The sequence below is a fragment of the Glycine max genome, chromosome 11, assembly GCF_000004515.6.
Source record: "Glycine max cultivar Williams 82 chromosome 11, Glycine_max_v4.0, whole genome shotgun sequence".
Classification (NCBI taxonomy): Eukaryota; Viridiplantae; Streptophyta; class Magnoliopsida; order Fabales; family Fabaceae; genus Glycine; species Glycine max.
Window position 1 is genome coordinate 23565839 of NC_038247.2, and position 17806 is coordinate 23583644.

The following is a 17806-nucleotide window of genomic DNA, read 5'->3' on the forward strand; positions in this document are numbered from 1 at the left end:
TTTCTTACATGATAGACAATTATTATGGAAGAGAGAAAGTATTTGTTATTGATGGATAGTGGGATAATTAATGTGTTAAGTAATTAAAAAATTAAAAGTGTTTTTTATCTAAATTATTTTGGAATGGAGAAAGTAATATATTTAAACATTATTTTAATTATTGAGTGAAAGGCATTAAATATTTTGATAGAAAGGGAGTTTTTCTTTTCCTGATAAAATGAAGCCTTTTTCTAGTAGTGGTTATTACTTATTAGGGATAGTCAAATATTAATGTTAAAACGTGGTTTGATGTTTGACACTTTGACTACGTCTATTTGGGGACACCCGTGGTTGATCACGTTCTAATTTGTATGGCCGGTTCTCTAGAATTTTGGATTCAGCACAACCATGCTATGCTGGACTCCTTCTTTCTTTTGATTTTGCTCTGCAAATTATTGGTCGGCTGTTACTGCTACTAGATTATTGCTTTTTTTTTTTTATCATTTTTCTTAAGGAAAATGATAACCAGTATTTTAAAATATTAATTAAAAAATTTAAAGTAAAAATATTTTTTATTGGGAGATGAAAATTATTTTGTTCATTATTTCTCCCATAATTTATAGAATAAATATTTTTTCTTTTAATTCTTTTTTTTTTCGTTCCTAATTACAAGATCTTTTCAAATCATTCATCTTTCTTTAAGAAAAATACCTAATTTAATTAATCGCATTAAATATATCAATTATTTATATTATCATTCTAAAATTATCATTTTCTTATCTATTTAATATTTAAAGAAAGAATAAATAAGTAAGATTGTGTAAGGAAAAAGTAATTGGTCTATCTAGAAATTAGAAAATAGTGTTATGAAAAGGATAAATAAATTTAAGAAAATTTTTTATAATCAGGGACAGAGAGGGAACTCGTTATAAAAAGAAAATATTGAATAAAAATATAAATATATCTCATGTGTCTATGTTCAATATTTTCTTTATACAACAATTGATTTCTTTAACGGCATATAATAAGTGAAATAATTAGTAAAAAAATAGGAGATAAAATTGTTCTTGCTATTTTTATGAAATATGATCTTAGTAAACTTTTTGCTATTTTAACATTTACTGTTCTCTGCTTGAATTTAAAATAAAAAATCGGAATTGTTATAATAAAACAAACAACCCAATAAAGTAAAGAGGATAAATTAAGAAGCTAGGCAAGAACCAAGAATGCGTCAAAAATTTGAGTGAATCAATAAAATAAGAACTTATTTTCCTTAACCTTAATTCTCTCTGGATTGTTAAGCATGACCTAGCTACTAATAGTAGTACTGAATAATTTAAAAATGGTTTGCATGACTGCTCATAAACCGGCATCAAGATCTGTGAACAATTAAACGTTGACTGAAACAAGTGACCTTTTTATATAAAAAATAGAAAAGAGGATAACAATACAAAATAATAATTGTGTTGAATGTGTATTCTAGGAGCACTGAATTCTTCTTATTGGAGAATTGACTAAAGCACTGCCCTCCCTCTTGGCTAATTAAGACTTTAATATATTTTTTCGGTTTTGGGCGAGGCTGGTGACTGCTGTTGAGAAAAAAAATATTAAGTCATTTGAGATTATATTCCCCATTAATTTTTATATAATACATACTAGTTTTCATGTTATTAGTATTTTTTATATAAAAGTTAGTCATCATAATTTATATAGATAGATAATGGTCTGAGACTATTTAATGATATTTTTTATTGTTTGGGATTGGTGCGTGACGGTTGCCAAGGTCAATTCCATCTCATGTGCTGGCCACGGATGTAACGTATACATCTCAAATCAGTTATTTGCTATATGCGTGGAATGAGTTTGCTTAATATATGTAGAGTAAGCAACAACGCAAACGTTTTTAATGTTATTTTAAAGCCATTCTAGTAACCTTCAGCATAGTCGACATGATTTTCATTAAGAATCTAAATAATCATTGTTGTAGTCTTGTTATATTTTAATTTTGCACTATTTTCCGATTAAAACATATATTTTCAGTAAAAAAAATAATTTTTCACTATAAACTAATTAAAAATTATTTTACTTGTAATTTTTAAAATAAATATTAAAAAAAATCAATTATCTTAATACACATAATAATTTATGATGAAAATAATGAAACTCATCCTAATAAAAGTAAAATATTTCACACTATTGAAATTTATCATTGTTCTTTCTCAAAGTAACAATAGGGATATAATATATATGTGAAATATATAAATTTAAAATAAAATAGTAAATATAAATTTATAATTATTTACGTTAAAATTTATTAAACCCTTACTTTGCACAAGTTTATTTAAATATAAGCATATTAAAAAATAAAGTTGCTATCATGTTATAATTTATTATAAACAATTTATTGGAAATAGAGTTTTTATGTATTATGTGTATTTTTAAAAAAAATTCAAGCATGTTGATTATCAATTTTTTTCATGAGGTTATCATTAAAAATGAAATATATAAAATATTATAATTTACTAAAGTATTTTATCAAATATTTCCTTATAAACTATATATTTTATGTTTTTTTAATGAGTCTAAATTTATAGCACATAATCATGATTATTCTGAAAGAAAAAAAAAATCATAATGATAATGTGAGTAATATCACTCTTACATAATTTCCGCTCATATAATTAAATATGAAGCAAGGGAAAGAAAAAGCATGCATGATAAAACATTTTCTTTTATTTTTAAGTCTCTTTTTTTATATAAAAAGTATAAATTAAAAAAGAATTTAAAAATAATAAATATGGATATATAATACAATATAACTATTAAATTTGACTATTTATTTTATCTATTGTTGATATAATGTTAACGGGTACTAATTTTTAAATGCATTTATTATAAAAACTATTTTAAATTAGTTGAAATAGTGTAATTGTTATTACATAGATATAGTTGCTAATTATTTTAAAATAATATTTTTAATAATTTTAAAGATATTAATTTTAATTATATGATATTATTAAAGATTTAAATTAACTAACCTCCTCACATCATAAATTAAACACTCTTTAATAAAATTAAAATTATATAACTTTATTATTATCATTTTTGTTATTTAGAGAAATGATCAACAGTAAAACAATAACGATGGGTGTTGTAGTAGCTATATTATCTCTTATTTTATTAGTTTTTTCTATTTCTATTTAATAAAAATATTTTTTTTTATCAAATCAATTTTCCAAATTCTTTTTTGCAATACACCTGGTTACATATTATAATTATCATCATTATCATGTAAAGATAAAGATAATAATAATAATAATAATAATAATAATAATAATAATAATAATAATAATAATAATAATAATAATAATAATAATAATAATAATAATAATAATAATAAATATATTATAAATCTTTGAATAAATTATATAAATAGACTTTAAAATATATATATATATATATATATATATATATATATATATATATAAATAGATATTTTAGCATGTTATATTTATTAGTTGTATCCAAAAATGTGAATAAATTGTAGGATAAAATGTAATTTTTGTTCCTTTATTTTTTAAAATTTGTATTTTTAGTTTCCTTATTTTTTATCTTCATTTTTAAAAAGTTCACAATTTGAGTCCTTCATTTTTTAATAGAGTCATTTGGTCCCTTGGTTTAAAAAAAATGTAATTTTACTCTTTGTAGTCAATTTTAAACATTAGTCTATGCACTCTAATTGACACATGTTTGTTTATTATTCACATGACAAATATTTTTTAAAATCATTTAATTTCTAACAAGCTTAATTAATTAAAAAAAAGAATTTAAAAAATACACAATCAACAAGTCTTAAATTAACCAAGGGTATTAAAATTGGAGTTTTTTTTAAATAGGAGACGAAATATCTCAATTTAAAAATATGAAGACTAAAATCACATATTTTTTAATAAAATAATAAACAAAATTTCTCAATCAAAAAATAAGATGACTACAGTTGTAGATTTGAAAATTATGAGAACAAAAATTAAATATTAGCCTAAATTGTAAAATAAATATCATTGATTTGAGCCATTTAATCCTCCAATAATATTATATCAAATTAATTCAAATCAATCAGTCATTATTAATTTTAAAGTTTAGTTTTTGATCGACAGTGAAGTTTCATGTTTTAGATTGTTTTCTCAAATCAACGGATGAAAAAAAATCAAGAAAATTAAGGAATGAAGATATAGAAGCAAACTATAATCTCATTTTATAATTAGATTTGGAATTTAAGGCCAACAAGTTGAAAACCCACCATATTATTTCAACCACTCATTTGATCCCACTCATTCTGAATTTAATTAGCTTGAAATTAAGATAAAAATAAATAAGAATAAAAGAAATCCAAGCTTTGCGTAGCAAGCTTGGTCATTTGGGAATGCACACACCAAAATTTATCAATATTGCCTCAAATTATCCTTTTCCATTTTTTTTATTGGATCAAATGTGGTGTTCATTTGTTAGCCAAGTGTCTTACTAGCTCTTCTCTGTGGAAGAAAATTTTCTAACTATTTTGATTTTTATTTATAGTCTGAAGTAATTTGATTTGCAATTGAGAAAATCATATTGTTGATAAACTAACTTTTATGTCAATAATTTTATCTATCACTAAATATGAAATGTATGTTTCCCTTGTGAAAAAGAGTGGAGAAAACATAAATATTTGAATAAAGATGTGTATATTGAAATTCTCTTATTTAAGTGGATACATAATGCAAGATCCCAACATGATATATGAGAATCTTTTACCACTAAATTGAGATGCTGAATTTTAAAATTACAATAATTCTTGATAAACAATTATAATTCATTGGTACAAACCAATTCATATTGGCTTATAACATCATATATTTAGGGGGTTGGGATGAGCATGTGGGTCATTATAGTCTATATTTCCATGTAGTCCCTGGACGTTGGGTGGAGGAGGATTTGGGTGCGTGTGTGGATCATGATAGTTTATATCAGTTGGTATCTCCTCAAGATTTGGTGGAGGATGATTTTGGTGTCTGTGTGGGCCATGATAGTCTATATAAGCTGGTATCTCCTCAAAATTTGGTGGAGGAGGATTTGGGTGCATGTATGGACCATGATAGTCTATATCAGCTAGTATCTCCTGAAGATTTGGTGGAGGAGGTTTCGATGCGTGTGTGGATCATGATAGTCTATATGAGCTAGTAGCTCCTCAAGATTTGGTGGAGGAGGGTTTGGGTGCGTGTGTGGACCATTATAGTCGATATTGGCTAGTATCTCCTCAAGATTTGGTGGAAGAGGATTTGGGTGCGTGTGTAGGCCATGATAGTATATATCAACTAATATCTCCTCAAGATTTGGTGGAGGATGATTTGGGTGTGTATGGACCATGATAGTCTATATAAACTAGTATCTCTTTAAGATTTGATGGAGGAGAATTTGGATATATGTGTGGATCTAAATTCTCTGTAAATCCAAACATGAAAGATGACGTCATTTCTTAAACAACCAAAATAGAGTTAATATGATTATTACTTAAATTAGAATAAAACATTCAAATCATCTTGGTGCTGTAAATTGAAAATTTAAAGATTCAATTTTGATTTTGTTACAAAGATTATACATAATATTAATCAATCATATGTTGCATATAATCTAAAAGATAATTATTCTATAGCTTCATATTTCTTAGTAATTAAAAAAGATAAGTATTTTCCCAATACTTACCCATGAAGGAAGACTTAACATGTGCTGGAACCTGGTCTGGGGGAGATGGGTTCTTGTGTAGCTATTCAAAGTCTCTTGGTTCTTTTAGATCTATACGCATATAAAATTTATCGAGGAGAGTTAACAATTCTCACAAAAAATCTAAAAGGCAATAATATATTGTATAAGATAAAGACAACCATTATGAAATCTTGAAATCTCAAAAGGACTATAATTCTGCATATGTATACCTGAGGGGATGCCACGAGCAAAGCAAGCCACAACAAAAGCAAAACAGAAACACGTACATAAAAAACCTGAAGAAGCCATCTCTAATTTCTTGAGGCATTGCAACTGTCGAGTGGTGTCCTTATAAAGCCTTTCAATTCAGACCATTTTTTTTCCTTTTTTATTAGGTAAAAAAGATGGGGATTTCAATTCTTTGACCAAATTACTAATTACTAATATTTTAAAAGTTATCATTACCAATCTTCTTGACCAATAATTTCTATATGTGATGATTACCAATGATTTCTATATACTATCATGTAATTAAATATTCTCAGGATTTTCTTTTTTTTTAAAAAAATAGAACATTTCATGTAAAAACTATTTATGAAAATTTATAACAGATTGGTATTTGAAAAGAAATATTCCAATGAATTAATTAATATATTATTTAATTAGTTATTTAATGTATAAAATTTTCTACAACAATGAATTAAAAATTTAAAATATGCTAATTACTTTTTTATTTGAAAAAGATTAATCCTTACACGCTATGTTTCTTGCCTAAACTATCGTTATTTTTATTAAAAATCATTTTTAATTAATTTCAACACTCTAATCAATGGAGTATATTGGAAACATAGCTCACCACATGCATAATCGTTTCCTTTTTAGTTGATTTCAATTAAATTTGAATACAAATATATTAATTATGTATATCAGCTGTAATATGTATCATAATCGGGGACGGGGCAGAATGACAAAAATAAGTTTTGAAAGAATTGAGCCTTCACCAAAAATTTGTTTTTAAGGAAAACATTGAAAAAAATATTAATGTCAACAACCGAACTTATAATGTTAAATATTAGAAAATTTTTCAAAAATATATTCTAAGTGAATAAAATGTTAATGGAAACGTTCTGATTGCAGCATAATATAGTTGGATATTTAAAGTCATTTAAGAACCTATTTGTAATTATAAATCTGTGAGTCTTCCCTTTTTTCGGATAAAACAGTTGCAGTATATATAGGGATTTACGATATTTTTGCTGATTTACAGGACTGAAAATCAGTTTGTATCTATATCCTATATTATAAAAGAGGAGTATAGCAAAAACCCTATTGTGCCCCAGTTTAAAATGTTGACATGTAGCGCTTTTTGTGATTTTTTGGTCATTTTATCCTTTATTTTTTTTGCATTTTTTTGGTCTATTGCCACATCCACCCGTAGCATTGCATGTGTGGTTTGTTATATTGTCATTGTCCTTGCACGTGACTTGCTTTATCATTGTCTCTAACTTGGGGTGTTTCTTGCTTTACTATTGAACTGAACAAAAAAAAAAAACAGGGAAAAAAGGCTTGAACTTGAGAATGGATCATGTGGGTCAGTGAGGAATTGTTGTTGTTATTGTTGTTCATTTTTGCTGGGGTGGTTTTGGATCCTACTCAATTTCTCAACATTCACTTCCGTAATTTCCATCTTTTCATTTGTTTTTTTTCTTGCTTAATTTCATGCTTGTGTTGTCTTACGTTTTAACGCTACTACGTTTCACTGATTTGATTATCACTTTCTTCGAGAATTCTTGGGTGTGGTAAAACAGCGTTTCTTTCTCGCGTTGAACCCTAATGTTTGCTAATTCGTGTTATTGTTGCTGCTGCGCAGAGACATTTCTTTTTCTTTTTCTTTTTTGCAAGTTTTTTGTGTGTCTTATTTTTTGTTCTCTGTTTTCTTTTCCTGGATGTGCGAACATATCCTTTGCTTGTGTTGATTTTTTTTGTATTTTTCTTTTTTGGTTTGAATATTTTTCGAAGGTCATGATAAGCAGGGTGGCTGGCATGAAACTCATATTTCTGATATTGTTCAGAGTTTTACGGGATAGTCTACGAGGTAAGCTATAATTTTTATGTATTTTACTCAGTGCTTTCAAGTTTTCCTTTCATTTGACTGATTTCTTCAACGGCACACGGGGTTTTGTTACATGCATGCTTACTGTGTTTTGGAAGTTTTTCTGTGGTGTTGTTTATTTTCACAATAAAGGTGTCATTTTTATTTTCATGTATGCTGCCGGCTTGCTCGATTTTAATTGTATTTATATTTTGTTTAATTTAAAGGGATTTATGAGGCCCTTGAATTGAGAGATGGAGCAATTTCTTGTCATTCATGACGTTTCTTATCTCAACCGGAGCAGTTTCCCACAAGGCTTTATTTTCGGGTCAGCATCCTCAACATATCAACTACATTATATCATATTAATTTCTCAATCAATTTTAACAATCTTCCAATTTTGTTTATTGCTGTCAATTACCGTTTATGTATTCAGAATCTAAGATACATAATTTTGTTGTGTGATATGAAGGTGCTGCAAGGGAAGGTGGAAAAGGACCGAGTATATGAGATACTTTCACTCATAAATACTCAGGTGTATGTATATCTCTCCTCCAATAGTGCTTTTTAATATTGTTTACTTTTGTTTTCAAATAAGAGCCTTAACTTGCAATTTCTTTCACTTTTACTTGTGTTGTTTTCGTGCATTTTATTTCATTTTTCTGGTTTTGATATGTCTGGAAATATGTTCACATAGTACTTTTCTTTCTTTTGTTTTCTTTGGTATACGTATAGTGCTTCAGTTGGGACTTGGAAGAGAAATAAAATACGACTGTGCTGTGATTTTCTTTCAGCTTCATGTACAATATTTATTTAGTGAGGATCTCTACCTTTTGAATCCTTTGATGCCACAATTCCATATTATTCCTTATCCTCTGAAAAACAACTCCAATAGCAAATTTAACATTTCCATTATGATTGTCATGATGCTTCCATTGATGGAGTATTAAAGAATACATTGTATGTGAATGAAATTTACTATTAGTATTTCTTTTATATATGTTGGTTTTAGTCTCAGAAAGTTATAGTTCTTATGTTAGTAACATCTTTTTGTCTCATGTAAACTACGTCTACTTTGGAAGATTCTATAATATGTTGATTGCTATTTTCTTCATAACTCTCTCTTTAGAAGAAATTGTTAAGGAATCATTTGACAAATGTGTTGAGCTTCCTTATTTTTGGTATTGTAATTTGTTTTAAGGAATCTTTACTATAGTCAAGCGGGATGATTAGATTTTCTGTAACTTTTGTAGGTCATGTATGATGCCTCAGAGTTAAACTTTATACAGGTAGACAAGCAGAAGTAAGTTTATTTACATGATGGTAGTGTTATTCTTTTGCTTTACATTGTGCCCTTACAGAAAGAAAGGTGCAGGAAAATGATGTCTTTATTCACATGATAGAATGTGTTTATATACACATATTGTAGTACAATCGTGATCCTATAATTAAGCTAGGAGTAATTACACTAATTATAGAAATGAACATATATGGAAAGAATTGGTCTTGATAGCTACACACACGCAGAAACCAAATCATAGAGCAATCAAGGTCATGATACAGGATCAAGAGATTGACATAATGATATTGTAATCAATGTGTAATCATTAGAATTATTACTTTCTTTAATTCCCCCTTTCAAACTGATGGTGACATAATCACCCCAAGTTTGTCTCTCAAAATGTTGAACCTTGTGTGTGTGAGAGGTTTGGTTAAGCAATCTGCAATTTGGTATGCTGTGGGCACATAGGCTATTGTGACTTGGTTTTGAAGAACTTGATCACGTATGTAGTGGACATCTATCTCAATATGTTTGGACCGAGCATGCATCACTGGATTGGATGCCAGTGCCTTAGCACTCAAGTTATCACACCACAAAATTGGTTTCCTAGGCATAGGGAGTTTTAGCTCAGCTAGGAGTGATCTAATCCAAGCTACTTCCGCTGCTAAGTCAGCCAAAGCTCTGTATTCAGACTCAGTACTTGATCGTGACACCACTCTTTGTTTTCTTGAGGCCCACGAGATTAATGTCTCACCAAGGAACACACACTGCCCTGCCATGGATTTCCTATCATCTATGCTAGTAGCCCAATCTGCGTCAGAAAATTCAGCAATATCAAGATCAGTTGAGGGTTTGATATGAAGACATAAATTTGTTGTGCCATGGAGATATCTCAGTATTCGTTTTATTCCTTGCCAGTGATCTGTGGTTGGACAACTCATATATTGGCTAAGTTTGTTGACTGAGAATGCTATGTCTGGCCTAGTGTTGGTTAGGTACTGTAATGCACCTATAGCCTGTCTGTATAGTGTAGGGTTGGCCATAGGTTCTCCTTCAACAGTGAATTGTTTTCCTGTTACCATTGGTGTGGGGCAGGATGAGGCTTTTTCCATATTAAACTTCTTGAGCAGGTCTTTAATGTACTTTGTTTGTTTCAGGTACATTCCACTAGTGTCTTTGTGAACTTCAACTCCTAGGAAGTAGTGTAGATGACCTAAGTCTTTTAGAGAGAAAGCAATATTTAGTTGAGTGATAAAGGTCTCTAGAAACTTCTTATTGCTCCCTGTTACTATTATGTCATCAACATATATGAGAAGGAGTGTGATATGATCAGTTCCTCTGAGAACAAATAGTGATGAATCACTCTTGGTGTTTTGAAACCCCCATTCTAGTAGTGTGTCCTTCAACCTGTCAAACCAAGCCCTTAGGGCTTGCTTCAGGCCATAGATTGCCTTAGTTAATTTGCATATGTGATGAGGCCTGGTTGAATCTATATATCCTTCTAGTTGATGCATAAACACAGTTTCTTTGAGATTACCATTCAAGAATGCATTATTTATGTCTAATTGCCTAACTTCCTAATTTAAATGTACTGCAATGGATAGAACAATTCTTACAGTGCTGGATTTGATCACTAGGCTGAAGGTCTCATCATAGTCTAGACCTGCAGTTTGTAGAAAGCCTTTGGCAACCAATCTTGCTTTCCTTCTTTCAATTGAGCCATCTGCCTTGTACTTGGTTTTTAAAACCCACTTTGAGTCTATGATATTATTCTGTCCCTGAAATGGTACCAATATCCAAGTGTGATTTGTTGTTAGAGCTTTAAATTATGCATCCATAGCTTCTTTCCACCTTGGTCTGACTTGTGCTTCATTGACATTTTCTGGTTCCTTGTCCTCTTTGTGTGTCACTGTCAACCCTATATAAGGCAGTTTGGGTTTGTAGATCCCAGCCTTACTCCTGGTACGCATACAGTGTGTGTTGTCCTGGGCCTGTTGGTTATTTTATGGTGTGTCTGCTGATGTGTCCTCTGCTGGATTGTTGTCCTGGGCCTGTTGGTTGTCTTCTGTTGTGTCTACTGATGTGTCCTCTGCTGGTTCTAGTGTTGTTGGTGCTTCATTTTCTGCAGTATCACTGAGGGTTGGTTGATCTTCATTGACAGCTAAGTCACCTTCCTGATGGTTCACATCACTAATAGTTGGTTCAATTGTGTGACTTGTAGTGGTATCTGCAAGACAAGAGGGAAAAACAATAGGTACTATTTCAGGTAGAGTTTTTAATGGATTCCTTGTGTCAAGAAAGCCATCATGAAATGGAAAGTGGTTCTAATTGAAGACCACATGTCTTGAGACAAAAATTCTTCCATGAGAGTTGAGGCACTTATATCCCTTGAGAGAGTTGCTATATCCCAAGAACACACACCAAGTGGTATGGAATTGAAGTTTGTGTTGATTGTATGGTTTGAGGCAAGGATAGCAGGCACAACCAAAAGGCTTTAAGGCATCATAATCAGGTTCCTTTCTAAACAATAATGAATATGGACTTTCATTTGGGTTAACTGATGAGGGTAATCTATTGATGAGATAAACTGAGGTAGAGAAAGCTTCCCACCAGTAGTGTAAAGGCATTTTGGCCTGTGCTAGTAGTGTGAGCCCTAGTTCAGCTACATGTCTATGTTTTCTTTCTGCTCTACCATTCTGTTGGGAGGTATATGGGCAAGACATTCTAAATTGGATTCCTGACTCTATGGCTATTTTCTGGACAGGTTTATACTCACCTCCACCATCACATTGAAGAACTTTTATTTTCCTGTTGAACTGATTTTCAACCATGTTTTTTAATTGAATAAAAGCCGTTATTGTTTCTGATTTTTGTTTCAAGGGAAAAATCCAAGTGAATCTGCTGAAATCATCAATAAAGTGAACGTAGTACTTGAAATTAGATGGAGACAAGATTGGGATCACTATGAATCAAATCTAAAGGTTCTTTAGCATGAGAGGAAGAGGGTTTAAATGGTAACAAGTGAAGTTTTCCAAATTGACAAGCTTCACAAAATGAAAATTGATCATTTGATGAAGCCTTCACATTGCAGTTCTTCAACACCTTTTCCAGAACTTTATTGTTGGGGTGTCCAAGCTTTCTATGCCTATTCTCTTTGACTGACATGTAGGTACATGGGTCTTTATTGACTTGAGAGTTGACACTTGAAAGTTGGTATAATCCATCTCTAAGTTTCCCTTTTAGTAGTGCCTTCCCTATCAGTTTGTCCTTCACATAGTAGCAGTTTGCATCAAATTCAACAAGAGCATTATTGTTTGCAGTTAATTTAGATACACTAAACAAGTTTTTGGTTATTTCTGGGACATACAAGACGTTATGAAAGTTGAGGTTATTCAATTGAGTCGAGCCTGAGGCCAATATGCTCAATCTTTTACCATTGCCAACTAATAGAGAATTCTTACCATTGCTTTCACTGAGATCTTGGAGTTTCTCATTTTGATGAGTCACATGATTGCTAGCTCCACTATCAAAGTACCATTCATAGTCCTGGCCATGGTAGGGTGAGGCTATGAAGGCACTGTGATTTTCTTGCGTGTTATTCTCAGCATTTGAGCTTGTGTATGACTTGTCATAGCGATAAAAACATTGCACTACAGTGTGACCAAACTTGTTGCATACCTGACATGTTGGTTTAGATCTACCTCTTCCTCTACCTCCTCTGAAGTTAGAGCCTCTCCAGTTGCCTCGTGTTCCAGGTTTGTTGCCTCTAGAATAAGTTTTACTTACAAGGTTTGCTGAAGCATTCATTGAGAGATTACTGAAATTGTTCAGTTGTTCTATTCTGCTTTCAAAGGCCAATAGTTGAGCTTGTAGATCAACCCAACCAAGATTGATTTGATCAGATAATTTGACCACCACAGGATTGTAATCAGCATCTAGGCCATTCAATGTTTGAATCATCAAATTTGAGTTGGAGATTGGTGATCCTGCCAGCTTTAATTTGTCAACAAGGTTCTTCATTTTGAGAAGATACTGATCCATCTTCATTTCTCCTTTGCGAGTGTTGTGAAACTCTGATTTAAGATAGATTGTTCTTGATTTTGTGTGTGCACCTGCTAGGCTTTGAGCTTCATCCCAAAGTTCCTTAGAGGTTTCACAGTGCAGCAACTGTGTTGCAATGTCAATGGCCATTAGCCACCCTAGGAGAGCTTGGTCATGAGCAATCCATTCTTCATAGTCAGAATTGATTTTCACAGTTGTGTCATTTGTGTTAACAAACTGTTTAGGGCATTCTTTTGTTCCTAGGATGTAGCTATCAAGTTTGCAACCTCTAATCAATGGAAGAACTAGTGACTTCCATAGGAGATAGTTATCTCTATCCAGCTTGACAGAGACAGTTGTAGGTAGGTCATTTTTCTAGTTTGTAGCTGCGGAAGACATGATTGGATCGAGAGCCTTCAAGCTTAAGTGCTCTGATGCCAAGAAAGAAAGGTGCAGGAAAATGATGTCTTTATTCACATGACAGAATGTGTTTATATACACATATTGTAGTACAATCGTGATCCTATAATTAAGCTAGGAGTAATTACACTAATTATAGTAATGAACATATATGGAAAGAATTGGTCTTGATAGCTACACACACGCAGAAACCAAATCATAGAGCAATCAAGGTCATGATACAGGATCAAGAGATTGACATAATGATATTGTAATCAATGTGTAATCATTAGAATTATTACTTTCTCTAATTCTTACTTCATATACACACACATATTTCATATGTTGTTTCTGTTACGAACTGCAAGTGATTTACTGCGTTGTTCGGTTTGGTTAGGTGAAGTGAAGGTAATACCGGTGATTATGCTTTTGCGCTTTTATTCGATCACTTCTTCTTCTCCCCTTTGGATTGTTCTGCATTTTTTACTATGAGCTTTTTAGAATCTTATGCATGGCTAGTTTTGTAGTTGTTCTGTTATTTTACTCCTTTTGGCTGAGTTATGTTTGTTTTGCAGCTTTTCTTTGCTACGTTCTTCGGTTTGTTATGAGAAGTCAAGGTTTTTGGACCAATGATGTTGTGCGTTCATGCATGGTTGTGTTTCACTTCGTATTCGCTGTCTTGCTTTTGCAGTTGTATTTGATCACTTCTTCTTCTCTTGCTTTTGCGTTTCGCTTCTTATTGGTTGTTGGGACAGTTAAGGTTTATTCATGTTCTATGATTGTTTAGTATAGTTTTTCTTCCACTGCTTTTTTTTAGTTTGTTTCTATTTCTTTGCTAACCTTGTTGACTTTCTTTTGTCTTTCAGTTTTCATTTTGTCAGGTGTTTCACTTGGTTATAAAGAGTAAGAATTTAGTTTCATTTATGCATGCTTGCTTTTGCTCTGTTAATGGTTAGTCACATAGACAAGGTTTAATTTTTACTGAGTCATATGCATGTGTGCCCCTAACTTTGCTGTTTATTTCTCGGTTTTCTTACTTTTTTGCTAACGTTGTTGACTTCCTTTTGTCTTTTAGTTTGTGTTTTCTCAGGTGTTTCACTTGGTTATAAAGAGTAAGATCGTATTTTCATTTATTGTTTAAATAGACAAGGTTTAATATTTACTGACTCATATGCATGTGTGCCTGTATCTTTCGTGTTTATCGTAAAAAAAAATTTAAAAAAATTGGGTTTACAAAGTTTCTTAGGGACACACACAGGAAAACCATTGTGTTATGTTGCAGCTCTTTATGTTGCCAAACTTTATGACATAAATGCAGAGTTAGTTGAGGACAAGGGATTTTTGGAATCCTTGAAGGATTTGATATCTGATAATAATCCAATGATGGTCGCTAATGTTGTGGCAACACTTGTCGATGATCAGGAAAATAGTTGTAGTCCCATCTTTGAGATCCCCAGTCACACACTGTCCAAGCTCCTTACTGCTTTAAATGAATGTACAGAGTAAGTTTGTTGTATATTTGCTAACATAATTAAAATTGGAAACAATTTTGATTCAGTTTTAACACAACTCCTCTCTTTTATTGGTTATAATTTTATTTGACATCTTGGCTTTTCTTCATTCATCCATGATCACATATTGGCTCATTAACCTAACAGCACTTACCTTTGTTTCACATGCTAGATGGCGTTAGGTTTTTATATTAGACACTCTTTCTAGATGCAAGGCAGTTGATGGTCGTGAGACTGAAAAAATAGTAGAAAGAGCTACTCCTCGCTTTCAACATGCCAATTGTGCAGTTGTTCTATCAGTTGTTAAGGTAGTTTTTTCTTTTTATCCTGTGTCACCTCATGTATCTGTTGATACTTTGGAGATAACATTTTCTTGGTTCACTAACTACTATTTATAATGACTTTTAGATAATCCTTCTGTAAATGGAGCTTATCACCAGTACTGATGTGGTTCAGAATCTTTGCAAAAAGATGGCCCCTCCTATTGTGACATTGCTCTCTGCAGAACCTAAGATACAATATGTAGCATTATGGAATATCAATCTTATAGTTCAAAGAAGACCAACAATACTTGCTCATGAATTTAATGCACTGTTGCAGGCTTTAATATGTGGAATTGGTTACCTTGAGCAGCCAGTTTTAACATGAAACAAGTTTCAATGTTTTTTGCTGAATTAAAAATCATTGATGAATTCTGAGTTTCGGAGAGTGAAGATAGTTCTAAATAGAATTTTAGAAAAATTGTGCATATGGTCAGTGGTTATGTTTTTTGTTATATTGATAGTTGTGTTGTTTAGTTTGTTGGCAATAGTCAGTGCTCATTCTTGCATTATTCTTGCTGTTAAACTTTCTATTTTGTTTTTTTAACAAGGCAGGTCATTGGTGGTGGCCTGTATAAGTTGCATCATACCCTGGCTCTTAATTCTTCTGAGTAAATTTTACGAGCTCTGAAGCCAAGTTAACCAAGTGTTTTTTTTATTGTGAGTTCATATGATAAGTGCTTGACTCTCTTTCTTTTGTGTGTGTATGTGTTTGTTTGGAAATATGCTATGTTCTCAGTTGCAATTTACCTGTAGTTTAGTAACTTAGTATGCTGGACTTGAGTGCTCTTGGAAAAAGTTATACTTCTTAACCTTACCTTTAGGTGAAATAATAATAGTCTTTTGATGGCCCGAACCCAATTCCTGCATGTATACTCCCCCAAGAGAAGGGAATTTGTTGAATATGAGGGAGGCAGATCATAGCTAGCGGGAGTCAGTTTTTCTTTTTTGGAATTGGAGGCTTTGTGACTTGGGCAATGAAGAGCCATCTCCATAGCTTTGAGCTTATGATCTTACAACCTCTACTATTGATTTGATTGGAACAGATTTCTAATTCTCCATCATCCTAGATTCTGAAACAGATATTATATGAACCATCAAACATGATCAGTATATATAGATATACCATAAGTTTAAAACTGTACTGGCACAAGATAGCATAGTTGACTAAAAGCACAAGTTTTGAGGGCTTAATTCTTTGCAGCATTAAGCCAATCAATTTTAAAATGACGTGTGCAGCAAAAGGAGTGTCTAATCCAACAGATAACAAAGTACCAATTAACAGCTGAAACATCCAAACTTTACACAGGAAAGAAGCCAGAGTCTACGCATAGACTTACAAAATGGAGATATTCAATAGCTCTTTCAGGATTGTTAAATGCAGCATGAAGATTCAATAGCTCTTTGTTGAATAGTTGTTTCTAAATTACTTCCTGTTATAAGATTTGATGTTGCATGGTCATAGATGCTGGGCACAACACTGCAATAAGCAGTATACAAAAACTTTTTAAGTTCGTGCAATGATAATAGAGAGCACAAATAAATAGCACTTGGATTTTTAAATTATTCAGATTAAAAGAAACAAATGGCCATGAGTAAGATATTGTGCAGTGAACCAGTGATAGCAAAAAGACATTTATAAAATAAGTGAGCTGCAGCTGGTAGCATCAAGGTTGCATAATATCAACCATATTTTTACTGCAGAAAAGTTGTTGAAGCTTGTGATAGATAAAATGCCAGATACTCACATAGTGGGAGGAGTTATAACTGGACTCTGCTCAAAATTGGATTCTCCCCTAAAACCAAAGTAAGAGGAATAAAAGAATTTTATATGAAACTCAAAAAGAACATTCCACCATGCTGAAACTTTGAATCAGAGAAATGAGTATGAACTCATTGTCCTACAGCCAATGCAGGAGGTTGAGATGTTGATGAAGTAGGAGGCAAAGAACTTTGAGGTTGGGTTCCCTAAACATGTAAGTAGAAAGTAAAAGAAAACAACAAAATAAGAAAAATTAGACTTTATTGTGGTCAACAGGCAAAGTTAAAAAAAAAAATTGGTTATGCAAAACTGAATAATATTAAAATACTATGAGCTGAAAAAAAAACAATTTTACTATTAAAATACTTCACATCCAATATAGATACTTAGCATAAAGAGTATAAAGATAATCACTATAAAATTGTGTTTGAATGCCAACACGAACATGTACATTGTACACACACTCATTGAGAAGACTTGATGAAAGAATTTTACTTTTTAAATCATTAATGAATCATTGAAATATCCATCCAATTGCAACAAAAGTAACGACATCTAGCTCCAAGTTTTATACAAAACTTCATAAAGGAAGGGATAAGTTTTGACGAGTCAAATTAAAAGTAAATCAGTGCAAGCGAAAAAAAAAATAAGAAGAAAAAAATTATATGTAAAGTTTTA

At 31.4% G+C, this 17806-nt stretch overlaps 1 long non-coding RNA gene and 1 pseudogene across 1 annotated transcript; one reads left to right on the plus strand and one right to left on the minus strand.

Annotated features, from left to right (window-relative positions):
* Positions 1-4781: 4781 nt before the first annotated feature.
* LOC121173006 (extensin-1-like) lies at positions 4782-6030 on the minus strand (annotated as a pseudogene).
* Positions 6031-7191: 1161 nt separating this feature from the next.
* On the plus strand, positions 7192-9059 carry LOC102665033 (uncharacterized). Its single transcript, XR_416887.4, has 4 exons — positions 7192-7397; positions 7741-7816; positions 8041-8141; positions 8286-9059. It is a non-coding gene; the product is annotated as an uncharacterized lncRNA (long non-coding RNA).
* Positions 9060-17806: the final 8747 nt, after the last annotated feature.